This window comes from Alosa pseudoharengus, unplaced genomic scaffold (assembly GCF_046254945.1).
Source record: "Alosa pseudoharengus isolate Yale_2024_CS ecotype anadromous, Long Island Sound unplaced genomic scaffold, YU_APseudo_1.1 YU_APseudo_1.1_scf_12, whole genome shotgun sequence".
Lineage (NCBI taxonomy): Eukaryota > Metazoa > Chordata > Actinopteri > Clupeiformes > Clupeidae > Alosa > Alosa pseudoharengus.
This window is the reverse complement of record NW_027468587.1, coordinates 28,799,578-28,812,091: the sequence shown is the minus strand read 5'-3', so window position 1 is coordinate 28,812,091 and position 12,514 is coordinate 28,799,578. Positions and strand designations below refer to the sequence as shown.

Sequence of the window (12,514 nt, the reverse complement as noted above, 5' to 3'; positions counted from 1 at the left end):
TCATTCTCTCTCTCCATTTCTCCCTCTCTCTCTTTCTCTCTCCCTCTCTCTCTCTCTCTCTCTCTCTCTCTCTCTGTCTTTCTCTCTCTCCCCCCTCTCCCCCACTCTTTCTCTGGTGACTAATAAACAGCTCTATAAATAACATCAGAGCTCTGCAAAAACAGGGGGAAACTTTTTTGTTGTGGTTTTGCTTTTTTTTCTTCTCTTTTTGTTTTGTTTTGTCGCTGGAGGATCCTGCAGACACACAAACATGCGGCCCCGTAATTAGTGTCTGCGTGGCGGGTGAGGAGACCCAGGACACTGGGGGCCACAAAGCGGTCAGAGTGTTAACTTTTCCCCCGCTAGAAACCATCAACGAGCCCCGCCACCCTCTCAGCCTCCCTGCCCTGACTCCGAAAAAGGAGGCAAAAGGGATGTTGAAACGAGTTTACGGAGCCCTTGGTGAAAATAAGGTTTTAATTGGTATCACAGACAAAGAGCTTTGGTGAGGAGCAAGGGCCTGGGCTGTCATTTGTTCTTGTCTTTCGTTTTTTTTTTGCAGGCTGCCCACAAATGTCACTGGGTAAACTATTTATGCTCTCCAAAGATGCAGAAAACGATCGTTAACATGAACATCTGTCCAGACGGTCTGCCTTTCTGCGTGTGTGCTGTGCGAGACTGAGGGCCATGGCTGGGTCTTGGCACGAGGGAAACCCAGGGAAAGTTTGTTGGACTAAAATGCTGCAGCACCCTCACAAAGGATACTTGGTCAGGGCCGTTCTGCATGTTGTTTACCAGATAGTTCAAGACAATGGTTTCATGCCACACACCAGGTTCCCATGAGCTCATCCTTGGGGGTCTTATTTTCATTTTATGGATTTGTTCATGCCTTGTTCATTTTTCTTTAATACTGCCTTTCACTTACATTATAAATATAAATACATATAAATATTATACATTTTTGAAATATTTAAAAAATTCATGCTTTGCAAATGCTTATCTTCACGCAAGCCTAAATCATTGGCAAACAAACTAATCGGCAAACATAACAAGGATCATAATGAATTATGCATTACAGTGAATTTGACCCAATTTCCCATTACGTCATGTGGTGTTTCAACATCTGATGTTTGTGTCCGAGAAAGTGGTAGTGTCAAAATTCATGGGACATTTGGCAAGCAGGACGTGGTGTGACACCATCTCTGAAGGGCTTTCCACAAACTCACTGTACTTACAAAACCTGTCAAGTTTTACGCAAACGTTGATTCATTGTGATGAGAATATGCATCTGTCTGCATGTGTGCGTGTGTGTGTGTGTGAGAGAGAGAGAGAGAGAATAGAAATACGGAAGAATTCCATAGCTACAGTTTATTTTCTCACGGTTCATACGACCTCGCCATCTCTGTGGATCACGGCTGGTCTTTCCGTGGCAAGGACTATGGGCCTTCAGCTGTCTGTGCGTGTGAATGTGTGAAAAAGAGAGAGTGTGGGTATGTGATGTGTGTGTGTGTATGTGTGTGTGTGTGTGTGTGTGTGTGGTGGTACATATCTACTACACACTTTCACACCCTGAATGGAGCACTCTCTGGCACCTGCAATGGGGGTATTGTTTTCAAAAGCACCTGCTGCCATTCTCCCCTGCATCCCGCTTCTGCACACACACACACACACACACACACACACACACACACACACACACACACACACACACACACACACACACACACACACACACACACACACACACACACACACACACACACACACACACACACACACACACACACACACACACACACACATGCACAGGGCCAAGGGAAAAACAGGACTCAGAATAGACTGTGTGGAAGAGGAAGTCTAAATCCAGCCAAGACAGGAAGAAAAGTGTGTGAGAAGTATAAACAAACGAGGAAGTCGTCACCTCCGCCCCCCTCCACACACACACACACACACACACACACACACACACACACACACACACACACACACACACACACACACACACACACACACACACACACACACACACACACACACACACACACACACACACACACACACACACTCTGACAAAATCTTATCCTCTCTCTTTCTCTCCCTCCCTACTCTTTCCCTCACCCCATCTACTCAGCCAAATTACAGCACCACAGACTTCAGATAACATTTCCTATTTGTTTTGTTTTTTTATCACAGTATACACAGTACTATCAGAGAGGGTTAAAGCGGATAGTAATCAAGGATCTTTGGTACTATGTCTTGGAGAAGAGGTTACACCACTGCACCTCGCCCTAACGTTTGAACAGCAGCTTATCACTGGTGGTGCTGTCAGGGTTTGCATATAGATGCAACAGATCAAACTGCAGCGGGTAGAGAATTGATGCTAGCAAGGGCGAAACTTTGAGTTGTACACTGTGTGTGTGTGTGTGTGTGTGTGTGTGTGTGTGTGTGTGTGTGTGTGTGTGTGTTTTTTTTTGGGGGGGGGGTATTGTTGGGGTTACAGGCCCTTTATCCCCCCATATTTTAAACCTATTGATGCAAGCTATGCCATTGTTCATATACGTCTGTAACAGTATCTATCCCAGACTCTATCCGGGTAACTGTCGACCATCAGGTGTTGTCACTATGGATGTCCACAGATGACTTCCCAACCGAACAGGAAACAGTATTCTTTTTTACAGGAAGTCAAAGTCGAAGTTTCCCTCCTCTATGCCCAGAGTGCTGCGCTCCTATAAATGTTTGTTCTGCTTCCAGGTGTCTCACTGGAGGAAACAGATGCCCCCGTCTCTCTCTCTCTCCCTCTCTTTCTCTATCTCCTTCCATCTCTCTCTGTTATCCCTTTCTCTTTTTTCCTCCAATTGCCATTCTGTTTTGCTCCCTCCTTATTTCTTTCTCTCTCTCTCTCTCTCTCTCTCTCTCTCTCTCGCTCTATCAATCTATCTCTGCACAGCTGGATTTGCTGACACCTGTCCTGAGCTTATTTCCCAACACTGTCGGAGCACAGCCATTGTTCCTAGGGTAATAGGAGGATTAGGATGTCACTGTTTTTTACCCTAGCCGAGAGCTATGTGTTTTTGCAACTTTGCATATGTGGTGTGTGTGTGTGTATGTGTGAGAGAGAGAGAGAGTGTGTGTGTGTGTGTGTGTGTTTGTTATGTGCATGTTCCAGGCAGAGTAGATAGATAGATAGATAGATAGATAGATAGATAGATAGATAGATAGCAACAGCAAAAACAACGAACCGATGTAGCAAACACAAAATCACCATCAAAGCCTTCCTGTGAAAGAAGTAGGCATCACAAGCAAATGCTTATGTCCTGTTTCACTGAATTAAAACGAGAGCAAACTATTTAGTAGCATACAATTGAGTAAAATGAACACACAATTAAATAAAATGAGCTCATGATGTACTAAAATAAGCTCACAATTTAGTAAAATGAGCACATGGTTTACTAAAATGAGCACATGGTTTACTAAAATGAGTGCACAATTTGATAGAATGATCACATGATGTACTAAAATTTGTACATATAATTCAGTTAAATGATCACACTATTTTGTAAAACCAGCACACATTTTCTAGAGTAAAACAAATGTTGTTAAGTGAAATAAAAATAAAAATGAAAGTTAAAAAAAAAAAAATTGAAAAAAAAAAATCTAAATTATTCCACAGTTAGTGTAACCTTATACTCAAGGAGCAAAACATCAGCCCAGATTTGCACAACTATAAGCACATTGTCAGTCTCCCACTGTTTGCAAAACACACATATTGATTTACAAAACACTAAACCCATTTCGGTAACACTTTACAATAATTGTATACTATTTAGTATTAGTTAAGTATTAGTTAAGCATTGACAAACACTTAATTCATCATTATTAAGTATGTTTTTTTTTAATTAACACATTAAGTAAGTGCTTTTCCTTATTAATATAGTCGTATTAAGTAGGTGTTATCAGTGTGTTTTCCTTTGTTATAAACAATGAATTCCTAATGTGTACATACTGAACTCATGGTGAATTCATAAGGTACAAGCAGTAAACTAACTCATAATTCCTAATGTTTACATACTGAACACATGATGAATTCATAATGAACTAGAAATTATGTCAATGTTACTTTAGGTAAATACCTCACTTACCTCACCTCACTTACCTCATCAATGCAAAATGCATTTGGAAATTGATAGATAGTGTACTTTACAAAGTGGAGAGAAAAGAACAAAGTCCTCAATTTACAGGTCTGGTCTAATGTGTCGTGTTTGGTCTGTATATCCTTGTACTCTAAGCCATCCTCTAATCCTACTGGAACACCATTTCTGAAAAAAAAATTCAAGCACTGGAAAACCTGTTCTGTCAAATGTATTTGCACTGAGTACATTAGCGTGTAACTGATTCCAACATAATCAGATCATAGAGTTTTGATAAATAATTGTATGGTTTTGACTGAAGTGTTTCATTTTGCAAAAGATCTGAGGGATTCTGTTAATTGGGTATGCTGTTGTGTTAATTGTGTGTAGTGTTTTGAAAAAAACGGTCCTGTTTTCAAAATTGTGCTTAAACAATTGAAAGAAAAGAATGCAATGGCAGGTAAAATAAGTTCAGTTTTTGTTTTTCAAACCAAGTTTCCACTCCACTGTGGTAGTTTATCCAGTTATGTCTTACAGTAAGATACACTGATAGAGTTAATGGCAAAATTACAATTACAACTAAAACAAAATAAACACCACACAAAAACTAAATACATTTGTAAAACCAAAAAACTGACCCCATTTGAGATCAAATCACTCTTCAGCATAACACTACAAGATTAATTGAACACCTCTTCTGTTTATATCTGAAATAAAGAGAAGATACATTTGTCCAACTCAGATGGGATCCAACATGTCTGCCTGCACCACTTCTTAATGTCACTTGCGATTGTGCTGCTGCCCCAACAGATGGTTGAACCTTTCTGTCGACAGGTTCAGCGTTGCATTTCTAGTCTAGTCTCATGTCAAGGAGAACATCCAGATATTTCTTTGCCTCCACCACCTTAGCTTTTTCTTCCAGGATTGGATAGGATGGTGCTCCACTTAGTCCTGGCTCTCCTAAAATGAATACCCATCCCCTTGGCCTTGAAGACATTCAACAAGAGTGAACATCAGCACCATAAGGGCTTTGTGAAGCCTCAAAAGGAGCCAAATGGACAGGACCGCAGATTGCCCGGTTGAGGGCACAGGAAGGCCAAATGAGGCCAGCGCAGAACTGACCTCTCCCACTGTGGGGCTCCCGTGCTCTCAGTCTAACGTCAACGTGATGCCACCTACTGGACAATCAAATACTGACACCCACCCCACTCCTGTCTCTCTCTCGCTCGCTCACAAAAATCGAATTCAAAAGAGCTTTATTGGCATGACAAATTGTTTTGCACTGCAGTGCCAAACTCAAAGACAAGACAGTTCATAACAGTAATATAAGTCAAATGTCAACAAGCTGGAGCCTGTGATTACACATCTCCGTCTCTCTTTACGGAGTTTTATTACCACAACCTTTATAAAGGATAGCATTACCCATTTGCAGTAATAGACATGTACTTGTACAAATGAATGAGTTAAAGAATAAAACAAACAATAAAGCAAAAAATATGAGCAATTCACTCTCATCTCACTGACGTGCGCCTCAACACATCTTGCTTTGTCTCTAATTAGTTCCAGTTCCAGTGAGTTGACATGAAGTACAGACGGCAGTTTGCCAAAGCAATTCCAACAACAGACAAGAATACAATAACTGGTACAGTAAAAATATAAAGTGAAGTGAGCACTTTTAGGGGGAAAGAAAGTGCTCTGTGATGTAAGGTGGGTGTACGTTAATAATTTATTTGTTTATTTTTTGAAGATTATGATTAGGCCTATTAATGTTTGTACCTGTAACAGAGTGTACATCGGTACTAATGGCACATACACTATCCGCACATCTGGACTCAGGCTCATACAGACACATAAGACACATTCACATCTACTATACACTATCCGCACATCTACTATACTATCCGCACATCTACTATACACTATCCGCACATCTGGACTCAAGCTCATAGAGACACATAGGACACATTCACAGTTGGTTTGGCGTAGCGTACTGTTGTCTGGGTGTATGTATGTATATTGTTTTCAGCTCTCTCTCTCTCGACCAGATGTTATTGTCTGCCATTCTCTCTCTCTCTCTCCTCTCTCTCTCGACCAGATGTTATTGTCTGCCATCCTCTCTCTCTCTCTCTCTCCTCTCTCGACCAGATGTTATTGTCTGCCATTCTCTCTCTCTCTCTCTCTCGACCAGATGTTATTGTCTGCCATTCTCTCTCTCTCTCTCTCTCTCTCTCTGAGAGCTCTCATTGTGTGTATGGCGCACGGTTGTCTGGCAGTGTCCAGGGTGAGGGAGGATTCCTCAGTGATGAGTCTGCCAGTCTCCTCTGGTCCGGCCACAGGCACCGTGCACACTGAGAGCTTTCTCCGGCAAGCCATAAAAGTTTATCACCATGACAGTGCACACTCCAGACACAAGTACATCAGAGACGTCTGTGTGTACGCACGTGTGTCTGCGTGTACGTGTGTGTATGTGTGTGTATTTGTGTGTGAATGTGTACAATTACGGGTGGATGACGCAGACTTGATGCAATGTTGGAATATTTACCCACAGAAGATCTATTACTGTTACCATTTGTGTCCATGCATTTGCATGAGTGAACATAAAGTTGTCTTAATGGGGTATTCAACATACCATTTCTCGCAAATGGGCCGAGAATTTACAGGAATACACAAATAAGTGTTTCAAGAAAAACTAATGTTTTACTGTTGTAAATTAATGTTAAACCTGATGTTTAAGTACTTGACGATGACAATTCAGTATGACTCCGACTCCTGTCAGCAGAGCAGTTGCTCCATGTACCATACAAGTCATCCCGTAGTCAACTTATTTTTCTGCACTGCTAATCCAATACAATGCAAAAATGACTGCTTACAGATTATTACGTTCTGTTCTGTGCCAAAATGATGATACATTACAAATGTTGCAGCAATTTGGATTGACAAATAGGGAAAAGCATCCATGTGAAACAACATGAAAAAAAGAAGAATTACATTTTCCATTGTAATCTCATTTACATTTTTGAACTGAAAGATGAATAACAAACCCTAAAAAAAGAATCCAATCTTTGCTGCATTTGAATATAAAAACACTGAGCAAATTGATACTATACTATAGTTGTTAACATGCGTACACAAAATCAGAATATCTTTTAGTAAGAGTCACCAAAAACCAACATCCCATTTGGACAGGATTTAGACGCCCTGTCCCAGAACTTCACTGAGGGTGATGCAGTGGTCAACAGCAGAGCGTATCAGCGCGGCTATATATCAAACTTTTATTAGGAGGAAGTCATTACGACGCAGCCAACCTCTCCTTGACCCCCTGGGTAGATTAAACTGTAGCCAAAGGTCAGGGCGGGGTCTTGCTCAGGGCTCCACTGGCCAGCCAACCAGAAATCCTCTGCCATCATCCAATCAGTACAGCACTATGGAGCCTCACTCTGGACTCGATGGATATGTGCATTTTATACTTTTTGTCCGAATAAGTGTGCTGGCAAGTGGGAGTAGGTTTTTCAGCATTTATACTTTTAAATGACATATCACTAGGTAATGTAAGGTTATATATAGGTCATATATAGGTCATATAGGTCCACTGCATATGGAAGCAGCTATGCTTGTTACACATGGATAAACAGAGACAATGCAGTGGCAGTTGCTAAGTCTGCTTCTCTGATGGTTTTGTCTTGAACTTGCCAGATGCAAGTAGGCCCTGCACATGAAACTGAATTCCTTTGTTTTACATCTTACATATCTGTAAACATACAGTTTATTAAAGGTGATTAGAGAACAGATCTTCACAATGTTACGAGGCAAGAGGAAAGAAAATGTTAAAATGAGAGCTCCTCTCTTTCTCAATTGTTTCTCCTAGACAATAATGAGATCACAGTGATATAAAAAAGAGATTATTGCTTTTGTCTCCCGCTTCTCAGGTTTGTCTCTGGAGCAAAAGAGTTAAGTTATCTCAGTGTAGACTCCCTTTAATATACAAATGAGATCTCATCAATATTTTAAATAATGCTCAGTGTTGTCTAATTTATACATCTCATATTTTACTCAGGCTGATCCACCAGAGAGCTCTCTCTGTAAACTCATGCAATTCTCATTTCAGATCTTTTTTGGTAAATCTCAGATTAGGCTCCATCAGTTCTGTAAAAGAGATCTCTTCACAAGCTTGAACCGTTCTCATTCTAGTAATCTCAGTTTAGTCCTTTTTTGATTTACAAAAGAGATCTCAGCAAAGGCTTATACAATACTCAGACTTGCTCAATTTATATATCTCATATTTTACTCAGGCTTATCCATCAGAGAGCTCTCTAAGTGAACTAATGTAATGCTCATCCAGACCTATTTGTTTTATAAATTAGTCTGATCTGTAAGAGCTCTAGCTGTTGTACAACAATTCTCAAATGATTTTCATTGGCTTATTTGTTTTAATTGCACATATTTTCAAGTTCACATTTGCAAACAGTAGGCCTAACCATGTGATGTGACCACCACACATGACGATGCTCTGACAGACCTCTGAAGTTCGCCTACAAAAAAGCTACCATCTATGCCCATATAAGGAGATCACCTGTTAAATTCTCGCGCAGGGAGACGACGAAATCGGAGACGCAGACGTTTTCCTGAACGCACTTTTGTCTTCAACCTTCGAGTAGATATTATAATCAATGGTACGTGAAGGCGGCACACTTTCATTTTTGCTACCCCAGAGCTAACTTGTGATTTGTTAGCAAGACAGAGAAATCAAGTTAGACTCCAGAGGTCTATGATGGTCGGACGTGACAAACTCGCGTGCAGAAGACTCCTACCAGAAAATGCAGTCTAGATTTGGTGCCCAGTGAAACCAAGTGAAACGGTGTGTGGGTATGAAGGATTGTGCAGAACTTGCCACCAGAAAACTCAGAGAAGGTACATTAACATTTTGGTAATTTGCTAACGTTCTTGCATATTTTTAGACTCAATATATCATTGAACAACCTGATGAAGCAGCACATAAAGTTAGCTAGCTAGTTAATGTTAGCTACTTGTAAGACTGGCTGTGCCGCTTGTATATAAAGCTAATGTTAGACAATTTAACGTTGCTAGCTTACTTTGCCTTATACAGCTTTAGTCTGTATGTTTTGGCATTGAGCTGCGCTTTTTACGCACGCAGCCTTTCCTTGCCCCGCCCCGCTCTCTCTCGTAGCCCGCTGCCCCACTCCTCTGCATGTGCATTTAACAAAATATTAGGGCTGTAATGATACACCAACTTCACGATTCAGTTTGTATCACGATTTTTGACCCACGGTTCGATACGAATCTCGATTTTTATTTATTTTTTTTTTTTTTGGGGGGGGGGGCTAGACATTTTATTAAATAACATTTTAATAGCCTCCCTTAGAACACCAGAGGATTACAATATAATATAGGCCTATCTATAATTTTATATCCTGATATAAAAATATTTTTCTGAATGACTGATATTAAATAACATTTTAATCGCCTCCCTTAGAACACCAGAGGATTACAATATAATATATCTATTATTTTATATCCTGATATAAAAATATTTTTCTGAATGACTGATATTTATGACAGCACACTTTATGCAGATTAGCCTATAGCCTAGGCCTACTATTTTTTATTACAACTCTACCTCTTTAATTCAGCTGTCTGGTTGAAGCCTGGAAATATATGGAAGAATATTAGACTCAAAAGTTTTGTACGCGTGTATCACGTTTTGAAACTGTAGAAATTATTTGTAACTGTAAAAATGATCTGTACAAGTAATTGTCAATATCACAAATATGCCCTACACTTACAAATCTATTCTACGGGTACGGATCGGTTTTACAGCTACAAATAATCCTACAGTTAAAAATATTTTACAATTACAAATATATTCTACAATTACACATCAATATTCTACGCACAAAAAAGCTGCTCTACAGTTACAAATCTTTTCTACAGGTGTACAGACTTTTGCACCACCTTAGGGATGAGAAGTGTCTCATATGTATTGTGTGTGTGTGTAACAGGATTTGTAACTGTAAAAATGATTTGTGATTTAACAAAAAAATAACACGAACAATTTTAAGCATTACTCATATGTAGATGATTTGTTTGCGATGTTGAACAACTTTTATGTAAATCCAAACAGTTCTGTAACACTGCCTATGTAAGCTACGCCAGTTTAAATCATGAATCCTGACAATAAGCAAGGTGGTTCAATGAGTAGGCCTACTATTTTTTTGTTTAGCTAGGTGGTCTGTGAGGTTTTTTTTATTTATTGGTTAAGTGGTCCTTGTTCTGAAAAAGTTTGAGAAACACTGATGTAATATCTCTTATCAAGGGCCTTCAAGATCACTCCACTGGATCACTAGCCTGGCGGGCCATCCTATATCATTGACATGTATAGTCTGGCATCGAATCATTCACCTCGCTTAATCCAAGGGGCGGGCAGAGAATTGTCTTTCAAACTGCCTAGGCATGCAATAGGCCAGCGCTACGACCATATCCGTATCCGGTCGGCAAAACGGCAAATACATCCTTCTTCGAAAGGAATGACTTAAGTGCATTGTGTTGATCTACTTTCAAAGAAAAGCACAAGTCCAACTCCTCCAAAGTTGACGCCAACGCTGATTCAAACAACCGCTCTTCGTTTGCCATAGCCACCTTCCTTGTTGTTCACCGTCGCAGGATGTCGTTATCCTGTTAAGCCCGCCTTAAGACTCTCTAACGAAATAGAGCGCTGTGATTGGCCGTCATCCACGGTGTTAAGCCAATAGAAATTCCTATGGTTCGATACTAGACGTACAAGCTGAGCAAATTAATTTGCCGCCGCTAGGGTGCGTCTAGATTTCTAGGCTACTGGATCACTGGACCATTCTCTACATCAGCATGGAGAATATGTAGCCTACCACTGAATAGAAAATACATCTCCTTCCCTCCTATATTTGTTCTTTAAAATGTGTTTCTTAGGTCTATTGTATTCTAGTCTTTGAAAACCATTATTGTAGACTTCTCCCCTGTCCTGTCTGATAAATTTAAAATTGCATTTTAATTTAATGTGAACTTTAATAAATAATTTTATTCATTAGGCTTACGTTTTTATCCAAAGCAACTTAGATATCAATTCTTACCAGAGCCAGTTTCTCAGAGCAAGTTGGGGATACACGTAGGTGCCTTGTGGCAGCTGAGAAACAAAATCACAACTTTTCTGGCTACTGCATATGGTGCACACATTGTAGTTAAATATACAACTAGGAAAAATAGCAATCGGCATACAGTTTCTCATTGCATAGTTTATTCATTGAACAACTGGAACTCTGGTCACTGTCTGAAACACTGAAATTGTTGACTATACTGCATTGAACTTGCAGAAAACAACACTAGATCAAGCCAAAACCATAATTGCTTTATTTCAGCGTTGCATCCATAGCTTCTTTGAAGGTGTCCCGTCCAGAAGACCACCAGGTCTTTCAATGTCTCTAAAGAACCTGTAAGAATTAAAAGACAATATCAGAAAATACTTTTAGTAGTAGTTTGTTTGTTATACAATGCTAGCCTGGTTAGCGCTTCGGACTTGTAACCGGAGGGTTGCCGGTTTGAGTCCCGACCAGTAGGCACGGCTGAAGTGCCCTTGAGCAGGCACCTAACCCCTCACTGTTCCCCGAGCGCCGCTGTTGTTGCAGGCAGCTCACTGCCGGGATTAGTGAGTGCTTCACCTCACTGTGTGCTCAGTGTGTTTCACCAATTCACAGATTGGGATACTTTCACATATTTTTAAGTCTGCGAGTGGTTCAAGTACAGATCTCTCATCAAATCCAAATCACTCTGATGAGCCAGGTTTCAAAATCGGGGAGGGGGGGGGGGGGGGGGATCTTAGGAAATATTTGTCATACCACTTACAACGTATTGTCTGAGGTAGGCTGTGACACGGCATGAGTCTTCCATTTCATCTTCGTCAACCTCCGTTTCATCTGGTCAAACCACTCTTCAAAATCATCTGCAACAAAAACAGTGCGCAGATTTAGCATAGTCTACTGTATGACTTCAACGAGGTGATCTTCAGCTTCGTTCTGCTTACAGTGTCTCACTGCCACTGCAACGCCTTTGAATGCACTCCACTGCCCTGTTTACAAATGCTACAGTGGACTTAAACTGCCACCTTGTGGCGATAAGTTTTAATACATTTCACACAGCTGCATGAATCACAGAAAGTGCGAAAGAAGTGGCCACTTCTGAATGGGACCCAGTGTATGTGGTAACAGTCAATATTTTTTTTCAAATGTGCTTCATAAACATACAATCCTGCACTGTGAAAACAAAAAACATCTGAATTATACTTCTCCCTTCACCCAAATACAATAATGAAGGTGAAAGGAAGTTATTAAGCATTAATGGTGCTTCCTAAAGGGGGTATTGAT

At 40.4% G+C, this 12,514-nt stretch overlaps 1 long non-coding RNA gene across 1 annotated transcript; it reads right to left on the bottom strand.

The window, feature by feature from the left end:
* Nucleotides 1-11,481: 11,481 nt before the first annotated feature.
* On the bottom strand, nt 11,482-12,077 carry LOC143118445 (uncharacterized). The gene is made up of 2 exons (XR_012986148.1): nt 11,997-12,077; nt 11,482-11,584 (listed from the first exon to the last, which is right to left on the bottom strand). It is a non-coding gene; the product is annotated as an uncharacterized LOC143118445 (long non-coding RNA).
* Between the last annotated feature and the right edge of the window lie 437 nt (nt 12,078-12,514).